The sequence below is a fragment of the Arachis stenosperma genome, chromosome 3 (genome assembly GCF_014773155.1).
Source record: "Arachis stenosperma cultivar V10309 chromosome 3, arast.V10309.gnm1.PFL2, whole genome shotgun sequence".
In the NCBI taxonomy this organism is placed as follows: Eukaryota; Viridiplantae; Streptophyta; class Magnoliopsida; order Fabales; family Fabaceae; genus Arachis; species Arachis stenosperma.
The window spans coordinates 124618130-124638381 of NC_080379.1; the positions used below are offsets into that span (position 1 = coordinate 124618130).

Below are 20252 nucleotides of genomic sequence, written 5' to 3' on the forward strand. Positions count from 1 at the left end.
TTGTGTGGAGCGGGATGTATCCCATTGGTTATGCTGGGGTATCTCCTAACCCAAACAGGCTGCCCGGATATGCTCTGAGTTCTTTTTCTTCCAAGCCGAGTTTGTCGAAAGCGGTTTTGAATAAGATATCGGCAGAGCTCCCCTGGTCTATCAATGTGCGGTGAAGATTTGTGTTTGCCACTATAATAGTGATGACCATGGGATCGTCATGCCCTGACGCGACACCGGATGCGTCTTCCTTGGTAAAAGTGATCGCCGGGATGTCGGGTGTTTCCTTCTTTTCTGCGACGTGGTATATATCTTTGAGATGTCTTTTGTGGGATGATTTGGAGATTCCTCCCCCGACGAATCCGCCGTGTATCATGTAGACATGTCTTTCTGGCGTCCGGGATGATCGCGCGGTTGGTCCGACGTCTTCTGCTCTTCTTCTTTTCCTTTGTTCATCATCACGGGTGGCCAGGTATCGATCTAGCTTTCCTTCTCGTACGAGCTTTTCTATGATGTTTTTTAAGTCAAAACACTCATTGGTGGAGTGCCCGCGGATCTGATGGTATTCACAATATTTGGCCCGGTTTTCTCCTCCTTTTTTGCCTTTGAGTGGTCGAGCTGGTGGTATTTTTTCTGTGTTGCAAACCTCTCTGTAGACATCCACAAGAGACACCCGAAGATAGGTGTAATTATGGTATTTTTTATTTTCTCTCCATGGCGATCTTCTTTCTTTCTGGAATCTTTGTCTTTTTCCCGAGAGGTGAACCCGACCTTTGAGGTCTCTCCTAATCCGGAGTTTTCTTCCATGTTGATGTATTTTTCCGCTCGTTCTTGCACCTCGTTCAGAGATGTAGGATACTTCTTTGATATAGATTAACTAAAAGGCCCTTCTCGCAGGCCATTAATGAGGCCCATGATAGTGACTTCTGTTGGCAGGTTTTGTAACATCCCTTCCAGCAAAATACCTTGCTTAAGTCAGGGTACAAACAATAATCACATAAATATTATTGATAATAATTCTTGTACAAAAGAAACCAATAAAACTCAAATACAATATACCAAACCTACCCCTCTATATGAAATAAAATCTCAAGGGACAATCAGCGAGGGGACTCTACCAGACCAATTAAAACAATAAAGAAAACCTACTAATCGCTCGCAGCTTCAAATTGCGTCTTCAAACCTGTGTCACCGAAAGGGTGGAAAATTTGGGGGTGAGAACCAAACACATGTTCTCAGTAGAGGTCGAGAATGCCGTGAAAGTAAAGAATAAAGCGCAAAGTTAATTTCATTCAGAGACATCTAAAAGAAAATTAACCTTCTTTAAAGTATTAGTTAATTATTCAAATGCCAGACCCATATTTTCTTTATAAAACTCTTAAAAGTTTCCTAGACTGTATGAATGACTAATTTGTTCCAAGCATAGGTTCATTAAGTCTATGCTGAACCAGCTTAATCTTTCATACTTTACTAAACCTCAAACACAAACCAATCACGGCCTCAGGCCTAAGCAATTCAATCAACATCCAACTCACCACAATCCAGTCAATCAGTTACAACCACAAGTAATGAGGTTCAAACACAATCAAGAGCAATTACATCAAGTATAGCAATTAGCAGTTAAACAGAATTATTCACTTAGGCAAACCAATTACAATATACACACCCAAACAATGTCACATAGATGCATATGATGAATGTCTAGTCCTAGTGCAGGCCATGAGCTCATGTGTCGGTTAGCACCTGCATTCCCGACATTTATCCGGTCACGAGTTCACGATTTCTCGGATACGATTTTCCGTTCAAATAAATGCGCATATAATTATTAGCAGCTCTATTGAGACAGCCTCTGCTTTCTACTCGCAGGAAATATACTCTTGGGAACGGAAAATTACTCTTGGGTTGCCTCAGGACAACAGATAAATAAACAATATCTCTTGGGTTGCATTAAGCAACAAATAAATAAATAATATCTCTTGGGTTGCATTAAGCAACAAATATATATATAATATCTCTTGGGTTGCATTAAGCAACAGATAAGCAAACAATATCTCTTGGGTTGCCTCAAGCAACAAACAGACATCTCTTGGGTTGCTTCAAGCAATAAACAAATAAATAAATATCTCTTGGGTTGCTTCAAGCAACAGATAATCATACAATAAGTACATTACTCTTTCCTTTTTCTTTCATAATTGCAAATACGCAAGCGGGACAAGACCCACGCCCTTGCCAACAATCTCATATACCAAATAATCTTTTCTTAAAAGAATCATTGAAGTTATTATCATTAAATAAACCTTAAATATTGATTTTGATCAAGTCCTTATACTTTTATAAAAAATTCGGACATAATCTCCTTTAAAAATAGGACTTAGCCACCCTTACGGGTCCCAACCAAACAATTTACCAAACTCTTTTCAACCTTTCCAGTATCAATTCAATTCAAAGACAAGCAAATTCCCACATTGAATCAGCCATATAACGCTAAGGTTCATCTTTAATTTTATGAACTCATAACTCTCACTCAAGCATTCTCAACACCCTATCTTCTTTTCTGTTTTTAATATAGCAAATGGACTTGGAATTGTGCAAACTTGTCCAGGCGTTCATCTTGAAATAAGCTTTCTAACAAACCAAAGATCATAATTTTCTGGTTTCTCTAGCCTTAGGAATAAAGGAAAAACCGAGACTGCTCTGCAGTGCGTAAAACCAGAAAAACAGCAGCAGCATTTGTCATTCAAAATTCAATATAAAATCCAAGTTAAATCCAATGACTTTGAGAATTAATACAGTTCAACTTCACTCATCCAAGTTTCTTTTCCAATTGGTTTCAGGTCAATATCATTTTTAATGAAGAAGTTATATAACCTAGAAGTTGACTAATTTTCTGCAGAATTCTGCTTTAAAAGTTAATGAACTTATCTTCTTCCAAGTCCCATAACTTACTCATTAAAACATGGATAGCCCTGAAATTTAAGTCACAAATGCTAAACATACTTAATTTTCACCTCCAATTGGTTGCATCTCAATATCTATCCAGGATCAAAAGTTATAAATTCTCAAAGTTACTGATTTAAGAAAACAGAATTTGGTTTTTTCTGCATAATGCATCATCTTTCAAAAATTTATATTCTTAAAACTACAAGTCCAATTGTTCTGAAATTTTACGGCATTAAAATAATAGGAATAAAGTTTTATTTAAAATTGGTTTCATTTCAAAATGCAAATTGGAGAATTTCTAATAGAGGAAACAAGTTGCTGCTGTGTTAAACGCTCAGCAGAAAAACCAGATTTAACATTCATATTTCAAAAATTTACCATAAATCATAAACTTAGTGAAAGAGTCTCAAATTCAGCAGTCCTGTTCCCTATATTCCCAAGCTCAATCCGGACTTGGTCCCACGCAATTCCGATAATCACAGAAATAGTTATAGTTTTTCAAAGTTTCCGGCCTCTTTTAAAAATAATGCAGAAAATCAAGTTTTACATTTTAACTTTGAAAAATCATAACTAGTTCTATAATTAATTCAAACTTCTCAAAATTGAGTCTCAACAACAACTTTTATCATACTTTACTCAGCCTTTACTCTTATACCATTTCGATTATCGTTGAATAATTGATTCACTTCCAAATTCACTTTTTAATTTCCAAAAATCAGATTTTCAGCAAACTATTTAGTATTCAAAATCCAACCCTTCAATACCCCTCAAAACCAATTCCAAATCAACCACCTACCAAGCTCATTAGCACTACAATATACCAAATAATAGCTCAACAGCAACAAATCCAACATAACCCATTAAAATTCAGTAATTCTCACAATAAGTCATCAAACTATTCCCAATCTACATAATCAATCAATATCACCAATCAACAATTCCAAATCACAATCTCAACCATTCCAATCACAATTTCAGCCACAATTCAATATTCACACAACCCATCAATGTCACTATCAATAATTCCGATTTACACTTCACAAGCACAACTTAGCATTCATATCATCAATTAATCACTCAGCAACAATTAAGACTATTTGCAATTTACTCAATAAACCTTGCGGGCATTCTTAAATTGAAATCGTTTTAAACCCCCTACCTCGATGTCGCAATTGCAGAATTTAACGCAATAGTTCCTTTTATTCCTAATTTGTGGCAGCAACCGCAACAGTGACGCCGATGACCCTCTGCAGCAGCGATGTCATCAACAATCGCGATAACAGTGGCTAGATGGAAACAAAAACATTTTTGGGGATTTTTCCTATAACAATGAAGCGGCAAGCAGAGATAACAATAATCAAAATAGGTTGTGAGTGATACAGACTCAGATACAAGGATGAAGGAGGCTATGGTAACCAAGCAATACCAGGGCAGGGCTGAAATAGTTCATAGCAGCAACGATTCTTTCGGAAAATCGATCGTCACAGTCCACAGCTGCAGCAGCTTAATCAGTAATTAAAGAAAACAAGGAAACGAAGCCATAGCAGTAGAATTACGGTGACTACAACAACAGGGAAGATAGCTTCCTCCTCTACCTCAGCTCGTGATTCCGGCGGCGGCGGCGGCGGAGCATCCTTCAACGACGCTGGCTAAGAGAACACCCACCACCACACGTTCTTCTCCTCCTCCGGTTGTTCACGATTCTCCCCCTCCTTAACCTAATCGACGACGCAGCTTCGGATGATAGTGGCGGTCTCCATGGTGACGGTTGCTGCGAGCTCGATGGCAGCTGAACCAGCAGCAGAGGCAACGCATGGCAGCGACAACGATGAGTGAGTGAACGTCTCCTTCGATCTCTCTCTCTCTTCGCGGTTTTGCTTCTCTTCTTCTCTGGCTCTGACGACAGCAACGGCAACCGGCACAAGGAGCGGCACAGCGCGGCGATCCTCCTTCCTCTCTTCTTACTCTGTTCCATCTCTCTCTCCCTGTTCTCTGTTTTCCCCTGCCTTCCCTCTTTCCCCTTCCTTTCTTTTCCCTTTCTGTTTTCCCCCTCGAGCTCCCCATTCCCTTTCTTTCCCTTTCTGATTGTAGATTTAGGGATTTAGTATATGAAATAGGAATTTGTGATATTAAGATTAAAATTAAGATTTTATAAAAGAATATGGATAGATATGAATAGATATTTTGATAAAATTGGAAGGAAGAGTACTTTTAAAATCAAATATATTCTTAAAATATTTAAGAACATCATTTATCAACATATTGCTAAGTGGAATTAATTATTTCTAATTAATTATAAAATAAGCATATTAATCACATTTTTATAAAATATAGTTTAAACTTAATACTAATTATTCAAATTAAATGATATAACTTTTTATTATTTTTCTATCACCGAAACTTTAATTTCAATTTACAAAATGTCTATTATGATAAAATTACTTAAATTAAATATATAATACTTCCATTACTAAATTTTATTTCCAAAGCATAAAGTAACCAATTATAAAAATTACATAAGAATATTAATTAACTCAAACTCCAAATATTAATAAAACTAATTTAATTATTTTTAATTGACTAATTTAAAATAAGATCAAGTTAAAATAAATCGTAACCCTTTCAGAATAAAGTTACTTGAATTAAATTATACAATCCTTTCTAGTTTTTCAATTACTAAAATTATACAAAATATTCCATTATAGAAAATTACTTAAGAATCTTATTTGATTTAAAACGAAATTATCTCCGAATCTATTTAATTATCTCTAATAAAATAATTTCTAAAATTATAAAGTTTAAACTCAATAAGGTAAAATCACAATTTATTTATATTTTGACTTTTTTCAAAAATGCGGGATGTTACAGGTTTTGTATATCCAGGCATGTCTTGTTGAATCTCTCCATGTTGTTGCGCAGGGTTTCCCTTTCTCCTTGTCTGATTCCCAGTAAGCTTGGCGCATGTTTAGCTTTGTCCTTTTGGATAGAGAATCTGGCCAGGAACTTCTTGGCCATGTCGTCGAAACTCAAGATGGATCTAGGAGGGAGGTTGTCGAACCATCTAATTGTTGTTTTTGTTAAAGTAGTTGGAAAGGCTTTGCAACGAACTGCATCTGAGGCGTCCGTGAGATACATTCTGCTCCTGAAGCTGCTGAGATGATGGCTGGGATCCGTAGTTCCATCGTACAAGGTCATGTCTGGGAGTTTAAAATCTTTTGGGATTCTTGTCTTCATGATCTCCTTGGTGAATGGATCTTGCTCCTTGCGGGTGCTATCTTCAGGAGTGGATTGGCCAGCTTTAGTCTTGACATCGGCTTCAAGTTTTAGGAGTAGTTTGTTCTCTAATTCTCAACGTCGCCTTATTTCTCTTTGCAGGTCCTTCTCAGCTTCTCGTTGACGTAGAGCTTCTTCTTCAAGTTGTTTTATCCGATCTTGAAACGCATCCAGGGCTCCCTCGTTTGGGGAGTTCTTTTTATTGATTTGGGGAGTATCTTTTAGTGTAGTGTCCGCATTTTTGTGTGGCGTTCTATCCTCTAGATCTGAGTCATGGTTGTTGTCATGGTCGTCCGCCATGGTGCTGAGATGACTTCCAGGTTTCTCGGCAATGGTGCCAATGTTCCGAGGGTTACCTGAAACTATGGGTCGATTTCAGACGAGACCTTCTGTGCTGGTCGGTGCTGTGGTGTCCGACTTGGTGATGGTGCTGATCCTTCGTCCCCGGAGGGTGGGGGTACCTGCAAGGGACTCCGATGCTTAAGTTAGCAAGGGTCTTAAACAGGTATTGAGTAGTATCAGAATGTGAGTTATACCTGGGTGCTCCAGTGTATTTATAATGGTGTGGAGTGACCTTTCTGGAGATAAGATAGTTATCCTATCTTATCTTATCTTTGAGCGAGGTCATCTTATCTTCAAGGGAACCGCCTTTATCTCTACGAGCTTTGGGCTGCCCTTGGATTCGGGATGTGTTCCCTTGTTTGGGCCCTTTATTGGGCTTTCCTGTGACTTGGCCGAGCTCTTTAAGAAGAGGTCGGGTCATCCTGATTCGAAGAGGTCGGTCGCTTTATCTGTAGAGCATCCCAGGTCGGACAGAAATGACCAAGGGTATGAACAGTATCTGTTTAAGAGCCTCTGCAAAAGGATTCTTGATCTCTAATGTTCTAAGATAGTCTACAATATGGGCAAACTATTTATCTTTTTTCGCTTGACGGAATTTATGAGGGAATGGCATCTTGGCCTTATACTCATTGATCTTGGTTGATGGAGGCTAAGTGCCTTGTGTATTGGAAGAGGGGTTATTAGCTTGCTTATGAGGGGTGTTATCAGTATGTAATTGACCACCTTTGTTTGGGCGTTCAACGCCTTGGTTGCTGCCCCCTTCCTGGCGTTCAACACCAGGGACACTGCCCTTTGTTGGGAATTTAACGCCATGGGTGGATACCCCTTCTTATCGTTGAACACCAATGACATTCCTCTTTGGGTGTTCAACGCCCTCAGAGATATCTAAGATAGCAGTCTGATATCCCTCTATTAGGTTTTCTTCCTTTGATCTCCTGTTGCATTGAGGTTGGGTATTTAATGATTTTCCACTCCTCAGTTGAATGGCCTGACATTCTTCTGTTATCTGCTTAGATAACAGCTGCCTTGTTTGACTCAGCTGGGCTTTTACATTCCTGTTAAAAGCCTGAGTTTCTCTCAAAGCCTTTTGCAATTCCAGCAGTTACTGAGCAAGGGCGTGTAGTTGCTGAGTCAATGGGCCATCTTGTTCTGGAGGGTTAGGTTCAGTAGATATTTCCTTAACCTCTCCTTTCATAGAAGTCTCAACAGATGATTACAGATGCTGGTTAGTGGCAACTGTCTCAATAAGCTCGTGATCCTCTTCAATGGTCTTTTTCATATGTATGGAACCACCAGCAGAGCGGTCTAGAGAAATTTTAGCCATGTCTGAAAGTCCATTGTAAAAGATATCTAGCTGTACCCATTCTAAAAATATTTCAGTGGGATATTTTCTTAGCATCCTTCTATACCTTCCCCAGGCATCATAAAGAGACTCATTGTCCTCTTGCTTGAAGCCCTGGAATCTGGTGCAGTGATTTAACAACCACAGACTAACTAGCAAGTGCACCGGGTCATACCAAGTAATACCTCAGGTGAGTGAGGGTCGATCCCACGAGGATTGATGGATGAAGTAACAATTGTTAAAAGATTTACTTAGTTAGGAAAGCAGAAAAGGGTTTTGAGATATTCAAAAGGTTTAAATTTGAAAATATCAGAAGGCAGGCACACAAGTAAATAAGTTGAAAATAAAATATTGGAGAAACAGTTAAGGTTTCAGAGTTATCTATTTTTCCAGATTAACTTTTCTTACTAACTATTTTAATTATGTAGGATTTAATTTATGACAAACTATATGTGACTAGACCCTAATTCCTTAGACCTTTCTAGTCTCCTCTAAAATTCATCGACTGCCAATGCCTTGGTCAATTAATTCCAATTAGAGGGTGAAGTTCAAATTCCAGTTTATATGCAACAAAAATTCTAATTACCCAAAAATAAGAGGATTATATGTCAAGTATCCTGTTAAATCCAAATAATTAAAATTTAGGAGAAATTGTTTTCAAGTTGTTGTTCAAGTAAAGAGCTTTTCCAAGTTTTACAAGAACTCAAATAGAAAGAGGGTCATACTTCCGTTCCACCCAAATTCATAAGATAAAGAGCGAAAACAATTCTTAAATTATAAATCCATGCATGAATTAAAATAGAAAAAGTAATAAAATCAATCCATAAAAATAGAAAGAGCTCCTAACCTTAACAATGGAGGATTAGTTGCTCACAGTTCAGAGAAAAACTAAGATTGTGATTAAATGTACAGAGTTCCAATCTGATGGCATATAAAGTTAACTAATGGAATCCCTTTTTATAACTAATCCTAATTAATTTAAAATCTAATTATCTAAAATTAAAAATAATATCTTTTCCTAAAAATAAGATTTGAATTTAAATCTGAATAATCAGTAGGTCTTCAGTTGATGGGTGGGGACCACATGTTTTGTCCCTTTTACAGCTTCTAATCTGTGTTTTCTGGGCTGAAAACTGGGTCAAAACAGCCCAGAAATAGCCCCCAGCATTTTTCTGCGTTTTCTGCATGTGGCACGTGTCACGCGTACGCATCGATGGTCTTTTTCGTGAGTCACGCGGATGCGTCGGTCATGCACACGCGTTGCCATGGAAAGCTCTAAATCGTGCTCACGCGTCAGTCACGCGTACGCGTCGCTCCTCGCTGCCATCTCCTTTGATTCTTGTGTTGCAGAAACTCCATCAAATTCAGTCGAATGCTACCTAAAATAAACAAAATTGCAAAATACTCAAAGTAGCATCCATATTGGCTAAAAGATAATTAATTCTTTATTAAAATCAATAAATTAGATGCAAATTCACTAGGAAAAGATAGGAAAGATGCTCACGCATCACAACACCAAACTTGAATTGTTGCTTGTCCTCAAGCAACCAAAACTAATATAAGCTTAGGATGTGAATTTGCATGAGAATAAGAGTTTGATTAAGCTCATGTCTCTTCTTATAGTAGGGTTTACAACTGCAATCCTGAATAGTTTTGGCATCTCACTCTCCTTTGAATAAGAAGAATGTTACTGTCATCTGGAATTAGAATCTGGATAATGTTATGAATTCTCTGATCTTTTGTAACTCAATTTAATCCTTGAACACAGCAATTTTTCTTTGGTGCTTTGCACCTTGAGCCTAGCCGTGACTTTAAATGTTTTGTCTCAAGGGTTACTTGACACAGAAACACCACAAGCACTTAACTGGGGAACTCTCTTTAAGTTCTGATTTTTCATTCAGTTACTCCCAGACAGCGGTGCTCAAAGCCTTTGGCGTACTCTGTTAATTGCATTTGATCTCGACTCTAAGTGTTCTGTCTCAAGGATTATTTGACACAATCACACCACAAGCATATGACTAGGGAAACAACTCTTTGAGCTTTTAATCATGCTTGACCTCCCTAGTCATTGATGCTCACAGCCTTGGACCTTGCTTTTATTATTGATTTTTTTTGCTGATTCTTTTGCTTCAGGGATTAAATTTTCACTTTATTTCAGAGAAGTCATAATAATTCTCTAAATTCCTATTCCTTATACATCAACATTCTTTGATCCAAATTCAAATATGCACTGTTCATGTCATGCATTCAGAGTCACAGAAAATATCACCACATTTAAGTAAATAAGACTACTCTTAAAATTAACTCAATTTCTCATGCAATACATCACTTCTGTATTTTTTATTAGAATTCAAGCTCAGTGAGTCATACATGAGACATATTTTCAGAATTAAAGCAATTAAACTAGTCCTAGGATTCTAACTAATAAAGGATCATGCAACAAACAAAGCAAAATAGCAAAAAACCGGAACACAACATAGAAAAAGAGGGGAGGAATACAAAATGAAAGGAACTCAACCACCTTTGTTATCCTAGTAGTCACTTTATTCTTCAGGTTGTGCTCCTCAGTGAAGATGATTCGCCTCCCTTTTGGTGCCATAGGAATAAGCAGAAAACCCTAAAGCGAAGCGTCAACACCAAACTAAAAGGTTTGCTTGTCCTCAAGCAAAGAAGAACTGAAAATAGAAAGAGACAAATATTATGATGAAAGAAAAAGAAAAGCATAAAAGAACATGAGAGAATTAGGATTGGGAGAAGGGGAAAGAAAATTAAAACTGGGCGGCGAATGAGTGTAGTTGTGCGGCGCAGGCGACGTGTACGCGTGTAGCACGCGTACGCGTGGGTCGCTGAATTAGTAAGAAAACTACCTTCTAAAATAGCTACATGATCAGAAAATTAGTAAGAACTCAATAAAAATCAAATAAGCAAGAAAACTACTACTACAAAAAAATTAACTAAGGATACGAAATTATCGGGTTGCCTCCTGACAAGCGCTTCTTTAACGTCACTAGCTTGACGGTCAGTTCTACTAGTTCAGCAGATGTGTGGACCTCTGGCGATCAATCTCACCTCCAAGATAGTGCTTCAACCTCTGGCCATTCATTGTAAATTTTCTGTCAGAATTCTCTTCCTATATTTCCACATGACCATATGGTGAAGCTTTGGTACCCACAAATGGTCCTGACCACCAGGATTTCAGCTTCCCGGGAAAGAATTTAAGCCTTGAATTATATAGAAGCACTCTTTGTCCTAGCTCAAAGACTCTGATGGCAATCTTCTCATCATGCAGTAGCTTGGTTCTCTCCTTATAGAGCTTGGCATTCTCATAAGCTGAATATCTGAATTCATGAAGCTCATTCAACTCGACCTCAAGGATCCCCTGCTGTGGCATTTCATGGTTGGCAGGGAGATTTGTGGCTTTTTAACATCTGTCACAGTGTTTTACAAATGCTCTTGAGTCTCTGAAGACAGTCGGCTAGTAAAACCCGCTCTGAAGGACCTTTGTAGCTGTCCTTTCATCACCAAAGTGACCTCCATACTCAGAACCATGACAGTGCCAAAGGATCTGCTGTTTTTCTTCATCTGGGACACATCTCCGGATGATTCCATCTGAACACCTTTTAAAAAGGTATGGTTCCTCCCAAATGTAGTACTTTGCATCAGTCAATAACTTCTTCACTTGTTGCCTACTATACTCCCTTGGGATATAATTCATGGCCTTATAATTTGCAATGTCTGCAAACCATGGAGCCTGCTGAATGAGAAACAATTGCTCGTCCAAAAACGTCTCAGTTACAGCTGTGGGTGCTTGTATTCCTGCTTCAGGCTCAATTCTAGAGAGATAGTCAGCTACTTAATTTTCTGACCCTTTCCTGTCTTTTATCTCAATATCAAACTCCTGAAAGAGTAACACCCACCTGATTAATCTTGGTTTAGAGTCCTATTTGGTTAAAAGGTACTTCAGAGCAGCATGGTCAGTATAAACAATAACCTTAGAACCAATTAAATAGGACCTAAACTTATCGATAGCAAACACAACAGCTAGTAATTCCTTTTCTGTAGTTGTGTAATTTTTTGGGCATCATTTAGCACATGACTGGCATAGTATATGACATGTACAAGCTTACCATGCCTCTGTCCTAAAACAGCTCCTATAGCAAAGTCACTAGCATCACACATTAATTCAAATGGTAGATCCCAGTCAGGGGGAGCTATAATGGGAGCAGAGGTAAGGTTTGCTTTCAGAGTTTCAAAAGCATGCAAACAACCAGCATCAAAGACAAAAGGAACATCAGCAACCAACAGGTTGCTTAGAGGTTTAGCAATTTTAGAAAAATCCTTTATAAATCTTCTATAAAATCATGCATGACCCAAGAAACTCCTGATTGCCTTAACATTAGTTGGTGGTGGTAATTTTTCAATTACCTCCACCTTTGCTCTATCAACCTCAATTCCCTTGCTTGAAATCCGGTGTCCAAGAACAATACCTTCTGTAACCATTAAATGACATTTTTCCCAATTTAAAACAAGGTTTGATTCTTGACACCATTTCAAGACAAGAGATAAATGCTTAAGGTAGGATTCAAAAGAATTACCAAAAACAGAAAAGTCATTTATAAATACCTCAATAAACTTTTCAACCATATCAGAAAAATTGAGAGCATACACCTCTGAAAAGTTGCTGGAGCATTGCAAAATCCAAAAGGCATTCTTCTATAGGCAAATACTCCAAAGGGACATGTGAATGCTGTCTTCTCTTGATCTTGAGGGTCCACTGCAATTTGATTATATCCAGAATATCCATCTAGAAAATAATAAAAAGCATGACCAGCTAACCTCTCATGCATTTGATCAATGAAAGGCAGGGGGAAATAATCCTTCCCTATAGCAATGTTGAGCCTCTTGTAGTCTATGCACATTCTCCATCCTGTGATTGTCCTCGTAGGAATAAGCTCATTCTTTTCATTCTTGATCACTGTCATCCCTCCTTTCTTGGGAACTATCTGCACAGGACTTACCCAAGAACTGTCAGAAATAGGGTAAATAATACCTGCTTCCCATAATTTCATTACCTCTTTTTGGACCACCTCTTTCATGGTTGGATTGAGTCTCCTTTGTGGTTGCACAACTGGTTTAGCATCATCTTCAAGGAGGATCTTGTGCATACACTTGGTTGGACTAATCCCCTTCAAGTCACTAATGGTCCACCCAAGAGCTGTTTTATGGCTCTTGAGCACTGAAATAAGCGTTTCTTCCTCTTCAGGCTTCAGGGAAGAGCTAATAATCACTGGATATGAGTCATTCTCACCCAAGAACACATATTTCAGAGAAGGAGGTAAAGATTTGAGCTCAAGCTTGGGGGCTTCCTCCTCTGCTTTAAGCATGTGAACCATAGTCTTCTGGGGTGGTGAATTATCAACTTCAACTAATTCATACTCAGAGATAGGATCCAGAATGTCAACAAGCACCTCAGCTTTCAGTACCTCTTGAACAAGTGGTTCAATAACATCTATTTTCATACACCCTTTAGAACTATTACGGTGCTTGAGAGCTTCAAAAACTTGAAGGACCACCTGTTCTTCATTGACCCTCAGGGTTAATTCACCATTTTGTACATCAATCAGAGCCCTACCTATAGCTAAAAAGGGTCAACCAAGTATAATAGAGGATTTTAACTCCTCTTCCATGTCTAATATAACAAAATCAATAGGAAAGATGAATGGTCCTACTTTAACAAGTAAACCCTCAACAACACCCACATGTAACTTAATATAAAGATCAGCAAGTTGAAGAGAAATACGAGTGGGTTTTACCTTCTCAATTTGAAGCTTTTTCATTAATGAAAGTGGCATGAGATTGATGCTAGCTCCAAGGTCACATAAAGCTCTCTGAATGGTGACATCTACAATGGTGCAAGGAATTACAAAGCTCTCTGGATCTGGCATCTTCTTAGGAAGGTTATGTTGAATAATGGCACTGCATTCCTGGGTTAAAACCACTTTTTCTTGTTCCTTCCAGTTCCTCTTGTGGGTCAATAATTCTTTCATAAATTTAGCATAGAGAGGCATTTACTCAAGAGCCTCTACAAATGGAATGCTGATCTGTAGCTTTTTGAAGACATTTAAAAATTTAGAGAACTGCTTTTCTTTGGAAGCCTTCTGAAGTCTCTGAGGATACGGTATTTTTTGTTTGTATTCAGGAGCCTTTGACAATGTAGGATATGTGTCTAGAGAGTCAGGGAACGGGTTGTTTGCACGCTGATGAGCGGATAATTTATACGCTTTTTGGCATTATTTTTAGGTAGTTTTTAGTATAATTTTTAGTTGGTTTTTAGTATATAATTATTAGTTTTTATGCAAAAATCACATTTCTGGACTTTACTATGAGTTTATGTATTTTTCTGTGATTTCAGGTATTTTTTGGCTGAAATTGAGGGACCTGAACAAAAATCTTATTCAGAGGATGAAAAAGGACTGCAGATGCTGTTGGATTCTGACCTCCCTGCACTCAAAATATATTTTTTGGAGCAAGAGAAGCCCAATTGGCGCGCTCTCAATTGCGTTGGAAAGTAGACATCTTGGGCTTTCCTGAAATGTATAATAGTCCATACTTTTTCTGAGATTTGATGGCCCAAACTTGCGTCAAAACACCGGTTGAAGACCCTTTTCTGGCGTTAAATGCCAGAACTGGCATAAAAGCTAGAGTTAAACGCCCAAACTGGCACCAGAGCTGGGTTTTAACTCCAAGAAAAGCCTATGCACGTGAATGCTTCAATGCTCAGCCCAAGCAGACACCAAGTGGGCCCCAGAAGTGGATTTCTGCATCATTTACTTATTTCTGTAAACCCTAGGTTACTAGTTCATCATAAATAGGACCTTTTACTATTGTATTTTCATCGGGAGACCTTAAATCATTTTGAAGACTATCTTTGTATCACTTTTGATCTCTTGATCACGTCTAGGGGGATGGCCATTCGGCCAAGCCTGGACCTTCATCACTTATGTATTTTCAACGGTGGAGTTTCTACACCTCAGAGATTAAGGTGTGGAGCTCTGCTGTTCCTCACGAATTAATGCAAAGTACTATTATTCTTCTATTCAATTCAAGCTTATTTTTATTCTAAGATATTCACTCGTACTTCAACCTGATGAATGTGATGATCCGTGGCACTCATCATCATTCTCACTTACGAACGCGTGCCTGACAACCACTTCCGTTCTATTTGTGATAGCTTGAGTGTGTATCTCTTGGCCTCCTAGTCCACGATGCATGGTTGCCTCTCCTGACAACAGAGCCTTCCATTCCGTGAGATCATAGTCTTCGTGGTATATGCTAGAATCAATTGGCAGCATTCTTGAGATCCGAAAAGTCTAAACCTTGTCTGTGGTATTCCGAGTAGGATCTGGGATGGGATGACTGTGACGAGCTTCAAACTTGTGACTGTTGGGTGCAGTGACAGTGTGCAAAAGGATCAATAGATCTTATTCCGACACGATCGATAACCGACAAATGATTAGCACTACGTAACCCGTAGCCAGACCATTTTCACTAAGAGGATGGACGGTAGCCATTGACAACGGTGATCCCCCAACATACAGCTTGCCATGGAAGGGAGTATGCAGGACTGGATAAGGCAGTAGAAAAGCAGAGATTCAAGAGTAACAAAGCATCTCCATATGCTTATCTGAAATTCCCACCAATGAATTACATAAGTATCTCTATCTTATTTTATGTCTTATTCATCTTTTAAGTATCAAAACCCCATAACCTTTTGAATCTGCCAGACTGAGATTTGCAAGATGACCATAGCTTGCTTCAAGCTGATAATCTCCGTGGGATCGACCCTTACTCACGTAAGGTATTACTTGGACGACCCGGTGCACTTGCTGGTCAGCTGTACGGAGTTGTGAAAAGTGTGATCACAATTTCGTGTACCAAGTTTTTGACGCCGTTGTCGGGGATTGTTCGAGTTTGGACAACTACCGGTTCATCTTGTTGCTTAGATTAGGTAATTTTCTTCTTGTTCTATTTTCAAAAAAGTTTTCAAAAATATTTCAAAAAAAAATTTCTCTTCTTTTTCGTTTTTCTAAAAAAAATTTCAAAAAATTACAAAAAATTTTTAAAATCATAAAATCAAAAATATTTTGTGTTTCTTGTTTGAGTCTAGTGTCAATTTTTAAGTTTGGTGTCAATTGCATGTTTTTATTCTTCTTGCATTTTTCGAAAGTGTGTTCTTGTGTTCTTCATTGATCTTCAAGTTGTTCTTGATGATTTTCCTTGTCTGATCTTTAAATTCTCTGGTTTTGTGTCTTTTGTTGTTTCTCATGTGCATTCTCAAATTGTTAGTATCTTTAGTATGAAAATTTCTAAGTTTGGTGTCTTGCATGTCTTTCTTTTCTTAAAAATTTTCAAAAATATGTTCTTGATGTTCATCATGATCTTCATAGTGTTCTTAATGTTCATCTTGACATTCAAAGTGTTCTTGCATGCATTCCTTGTTTTGATCTTTGTTTTCATGTTTCTTAATGTTCATCTTGACATTCAAAGTGTTCTTGCATGCATTCCTTGTTTTGATCTTTGTTTTTCATGTTTAATTTTATTCTGTTGTTTTTCTCTCTCATCATTAAAAATTCAAAATTATGTCTTTTCAAGTCAATAATACAGAGAATTGAAGATTCAGAACATACAGCAGAAGAATCACAGAGAAAAAGCTGGGCGTTCAAAACGCCCAGTAAAGAAGGATTTCTGGCGTTTAAACGCCAGCCAGGGTACCAGGCTGGGCGTTTAACGCCCAAGGAGGTAGCCAAGTGGGTGTTAAATGCCATAATGGATACCATTCTGGGCGTTTAACGCCAGGATAGCATCAATGAGGTAATTTTGTTTTCAATTCAAATCTTTTTTGATTTTTCAAGTTTTAAAACTAATTTTTTAAAATCTTATCTTTTTCATATCTTCTCTTATCAATCATATCTCTTTCAAAATCAAATCTTTTTCATTTTTCTTTTAATATTTTCGAAAACCCTTGCTAACAATTAATGTTGTGATTCAAAAATTTCAAGTTTGTTACTTTCTTGTTAAGAAAGGTTCAATATTTGAATTTTAGAATCATATCTTTTAATTTCTTGTTAGTCAAGTCATCAATTTTAAAAATCAAATCTTTTTTTAAATTATTTTTCGATCATTTATTTTCAATCATATCTTTTTAAATTTTGATTTCAAAAATCTTTTCTAACTTCTTATCTTTTCAAAATTGATTTTCAAATCTTTTTCAACTAATTACTATTTCTTATCTTTTTCAGAACCACCTAACTACCTTTCTCTCTGCAATTTTCGAAAAGCACTAACAATTTTTTTCAAAAATCTTTTTAATTAACTAATTGTTTTAAATTATAATTTTATTTTATTCCTTTCTTAATTTTCGAACACTAACTAATTTTAAAATAAAAATAAAAATATTTTTCCTTTTTCTTTTATTCAATATTCAAATTTCTTCTCTCTTTCATCTCTTTATATTTAATCACTAACACTTATCCTCATTTGATAATTTGAATCCCCTCTCTCTCTATAAGTTTGAATTCCTCTCTCTACTTCATCCTTCTATTCTTCTTTTCCTCTGACACATCAAGGAATCTCTATACTGTGACATAGAGGATTCCATACTTTCTTTGTTTTTTTCTCTTTCATATTAGTAGGAACAAAGATAAAGGCATTCTTTTTGAAGCTGATCTTGAACCTGAAAGGACCTTAAAGAGGAAGCTAAGAGCAGCTAAAACACAATACTCTGAGATGGACCTGACAGAAATTTTCAAAAAGGATGCAGACAAAACAGCCATGGCCGAACCCAACAACAACAATGCAAGGAAGGTGCTTGGTGACTTTACTGCACCAACTCCCGACTTCTATGGGAGAAGCATCTCTATTGCTGCCATTGGAGCAAACAACTTTGAGATTAAGCCTCAATTAGTTTCTCTGATGCAACAGAATTTCAAGTTTCATAGACTTCCATTGGAAGATCCTCATCAATTCTTGGCTGAATTTTTGTAAATCTGTAACACTGGTAAGACCAATGGAGTTGATTCTAAGGTCTACAGACTTATGCTTTTCCCTTTTGCTGTAAGAGACAGAGCTAGTATATGGTTGAACTCACAACCTAGAGACAGCCTGAACTCTTGGGAAAAGCTGGTCAATGCCTTCTTGGCTAAATTCTTTCCACCTCAAAAGATGAGTAAGCTTAGAGTGGAAGTTCAAAGCTTCAAACAGAAGGAAGGTGGATCCCTCTATGAAGCTTGGGAAAGATACAAGTAATTGATCAGAAGGTGTCCTTCTGACATGCTTTCAGAATGGAGCATCATAGGTATCTTCTATGATGGTCTATCTAAGTTATCCAAGATGTCATTGGACCATTCTGTAGGTGGATCTATTCATCTGAAGAAAATGCCTGTAGAAGCCCAGGAACTCATTGAAATGGTCGCAAATAACCAGTTCATGTACACTTCTGAAAGAAATCCTATGAACAATGGGACAACTTAGAAGAAAGGAGTTCTTGAGATTGATACTCTGAATGTCATATTGGCTCAGAACAAATTATTGACTCCGCAAGTCAATATGATTTCTCAGAATCTGACTGGATTGCAAGCTGCATCCAGCAGTAATAAAGAAGCATCTTCTGAAGAAGAAGCTTATGATCCTGAGAACCCTGCAATGGAGGAGGTGAATTACATGGGAGAACCCTATGGAAACACCTATAATCCTTCATGGAGAAATCATCCAAATCTCTCATTGAAGGACCAATAGAAGCATCAACAAGGCTTCAACAACAATAATGGTGGAAGAAATAGGTTTGGCAATAGCAAGCCTTTTCCATCATCTTCTCAGCAACAGACAGAGAACTCTGAGCAGAGTCGTTCTGACTTAGCAACCATAGTCTCTGATCTATCTAAGACCACACTAAGTTTCATGAATGAAACAAGATCTTCCATTAGAAATCTGGAGGCACAAGTGGGTTAGCTGAGTAAAAAGGTTACTGAAACTCCTCCTAGCACTCTCCCAAGCAATACAGAAGAAAATCCCAAGAGAGAGTGCAAGGCCATAACCGTGACCAACATGGCTGAACCTGGAGAGAGTGAGGAGGATGTGATTCCCAATGAGAAAAACCTTATCGGATATCCTCTGAACGAAAAGGAGTTCCCCTTTGAGGAACCAAGGGAATCTGAGGCTCATACAGAGACCATAGAGATTCTATTGAACCTACTTCTGCCATTTATGAGCTCTGATGAGTATTCTTCCTCTGAAGAGGATGAAGATATTACTGAAGAGCAAGTTGCTAAGTACCTTGGAGCAATCATGAAGCTGAATGCCAATTTATTTGGTAATGAGACTTGGAAGGATGAACCCCCTTGCTCACCAATGAATTGAATGACTTGATTAGGCAGACATTACCTTAGATGAAACCGGATCCCAAAAAATTCTTAATACCTTGTACCATAGGCACCATGACCTTTGAGAAGGCTCTGTGTGACCTGGGGTCAGGCATAAACCTCATGCCACTCTTTGTAATGGAGAAACTGGGAATCATTGAGGTACAAGCTGCAAGAATCTCACTAGAGATGGTAGACAAATTCATGAAACAGGCTTATGGACTTGTAGAGGATGTTTTAGTGAAGGTTGAAGGCCTTTACATCCCTGCTGACTTTATAATCTTAGACACTGGGAAGAATAAGAATGAATCCATCATCCTTGGCAGACCCTTCCTAGCCACAGTAAAAGCTGTGATAGATGTTGACAGAGGAGAGTTGGTCCTTCAAGTGAATGAGGACTACCTTGTGTTTAAAGCTCAAGGATCTCCTTCTGTACACATGGGGAAGTAGCATGAAAAGCTTCTCTCAATACAGAGTCAAATCAAGCCCCCACATTCAAACCCTCAGTTTGGTGTTAGGAGGCCACAACCATGCTCTGAGAATCTGTGAGGCTCCATGAGAGCTTGCTGTCAAGCTATTGACATTAAATAAGTGCTTATTGGGAGGCAACCCAATTTTTTCTTACCTATGTTAAATTTTCATTTTTCATTGTTATTTTATGTTTTTTTAGGATGATGATCATATGGAGTGATGAGCGGATAATTTGTACACTTTTTGGCATTGTTTTTAGTATGTTTTTGGTAATTTTAGTTGAGTTCTTAGTATATTTTTATTAGTTTTTAGTTAAAATTCACTTTTCTGGACTTTACTATGAGTTTGTGTGTTTTTCTGTGATTTCAGGTATTTTCTGGCTGAAATTGAGGGATCTGAGCAAAAATCTGATTCAGAGACTGAAAAGGACTGCAGATGCTGTTGGATTCTGACCTCCCTGCATTCGAAGTGGATTTTCT

The 20252-nt window shown here is 37.8% G+C and overlaps 1 non-coding gene across 1 annotated transcript; it reads right to left on the reverse strand.

Moving 5' to 3' along the window:
• Positions 1-18112: 18112 nt before the first annotated feature.
• LOC130972504 (small nucleolar RNA R71) lies at positions 18113-18220 on the reverse strand. The gene has a single exon (XR_009083667.1). It is a non-coding gene; the product is annotated as a small nucleolar RNA R71 (small nucleolar RNA).
• Between the last annotated feature and the right edge of the window lie 2032 nt (positions 18221-20252).